Below are 2,221 nucleotides of genomic sequence, written 5' to 3'. Positions count from 1 at the left end.
AGAGACAGAGAGAGAGAGAGAGAGAGAGAGGGGGGGGGGGAGGGAGACAGAGTGTTTATGTGTATGTGGATATGTGTGGATATGTGTGTATGTTTGTGTATATGTGTGTGTACATATTGAAAAAGAAACAAAGAGACAGATACACAAACAAAAAGAAAGACATAGTATTTTAGTCACAGTGACACATGGAAAGAATCAGATCCAGGTCAAGAGACCGACAGAGATGGGCAAATTATAGAAAAGGTTAATACCTCCTTCACTCTCTCAAACTTGTTTCGAATAGGTGAAAAGGGGCACTTTACAGTGAAGGGCAACTTTGTCGTAGTTAAATATTAACCAAATTCTTTCAAAAACCTTGTGGCCTCTCAGGTAGAGGTTAGGGATTTACAGACCAGCAATCCGATCAGCGAGCGAACACATTAATAATAAGGTAGAGCGTTGGCACTGAGATGAGAATAGTAAGGCGGTATGTGTATGTGTATTTCTAAAAGGGACCTTAAGTATCCTAAAATGAAAGAGCTAGTCTTGCACAACTGGGTAGCGGTATGGATAATTCGCTACTTCTCAGTATTTGTCTGAAGTAGAAAAAGAAAAACAGATTATAGAAGGCAGTGGCCTTTGGGGAGCATAACATGAGACGCTAATACTATGTTGACAGCTGATCCTGAGCAGCTACACAATCTGATTGGTAAGAAGGCTCTATGTGGTTGCAACGTTTATACGTTCTGTGGGTGCTTCTGTGTTAGTTGTAGATAATACGTTATGACTCCCAACACCAAGCTGGAGTTAATAATTGTTTCAGACCTTATTATAATATTAAGGAGGAGGTTCGGTATAAATACCTCTGTATGAGAGTGTACTGGTACCTGAGTGTATGTACATTTTGTGGGTTTGTTTGTTTGTTTGGTTGGTTGGATTTTTTTGTTGGTTTTTTTCGGGGGGGGTGTGGTTTCGTTTTTTTTGTTTTGTTTGATTTTGTCTTGTCTTGTTTAGGATGTTGATTTTGTTTTCTTTTACTTTGTTTTGTTTTAGGGGGTGGGAGGTTGGGGAGTTCTAGAACTTACTCACTAACGAATGCATTGTGTGTTCTTTACGACTGACACCTAATTCACAACGTCAGTTTAAAAACAATAAAGGCATATGACTTGATTTTATCGAGGTCCTTTTCGTGTCAGACATATTATTATATTCACAGATCTAGTCCTTGAAATAATGTCAGCTGCCTGAATGGGTACTACTAATACATCAATAGAGTCAGTCAACCACAACCCCCAGAGAACAGAATATAAGTATGTGTATGGTATGCGGCCTTGGGTGTTTTGTTTAGATCAGTTCGAGTAGAGTGAAGTACTCTGACACGTTAACGGTAAATGAGGGCTTGAAAAAAAAACCAGGATTGTTGGAGAAAAACAACACAGGAAAAGAAAATAGCATGCAGAATATCCAACCGGCTGCTTCGAGCCATCTGCTTCTTTAAGAGTTTTCACTCTTACGGGAGCTGTCGCTTATAACACTAAACAGACTATGTCAATATGCAATGTATTAAACTTTGTGTTATAGTTGTCAAATTGTAGAAATTTGGTTGACAATAAGTTATGAAAACGAATTTTTTCATGTTTAAACTTTACATCCAGGGTGATGCGTTAAGCTCTGCATGCGCTTATATCACCAAATGAACAAAGTAAGGGGTATTTTTGTGGTAAGTGAAGGATCCGTTCTTTTAAAAACCATGTGGCGGAGTATGAGAAAATCAATTTATCGTTTGTGTGTGGGGGGGGGGGGGGGTATTAGAATAAAGGGAGGAGGGAGGATTCAGTATCGTCTGGATTGGATCTTGAGCTGTAATGGAAACGCCACCTTGTTGAACTTCAGTTTGAGAAATAGATTAGATGAAAATATACCAGTTTGGCACTAATAATGTGACATTTCGTCAGCCTTATCTTAAAAAGTGGAAAAAGGTGAGTTTCACATTTAATGATATGTAGTAACCCTACACAAATCTTCAAGTTTAGCAAAAGATAAAAACCACAACCTCGGTAATACCCCCCTCTCTTTCTTTTTTTTCCCCAAGAAAAAGAAAGAAGAACCAAAGGGAAAAACGGAGGAACGAACAAAAACTGTCTCCTCAGGGAAATGTGAGTGTATCTGTATGTGTGTGTGTATGTATGTGTGTGTGTGTGTGTCTGTGTGTGTGTGTGGGGGGGGGTGGTTGGTTGAGTGT

The sequence above is a fragment of the Aplysia californica genome, unplaced genomic scaffold (genome assembly GCF_000002075.1).
Source record: "Aplysia californica isolate F4 #8 unplaced genomic scaffold, AplCal3.0 scaffold00079, whole genome shotgun sequence".
Lineage (NCBI taxonomy): Eukaryota > Metazoa > Mollusca > Gastropoda > Aplysiida > Aplysiidae > Aplysia > Aplysia californica.
The sequence above is the reverse complement of the archived record's forward strand: the minus strand, read 5'-3'. Positions refer to the sequence as shown.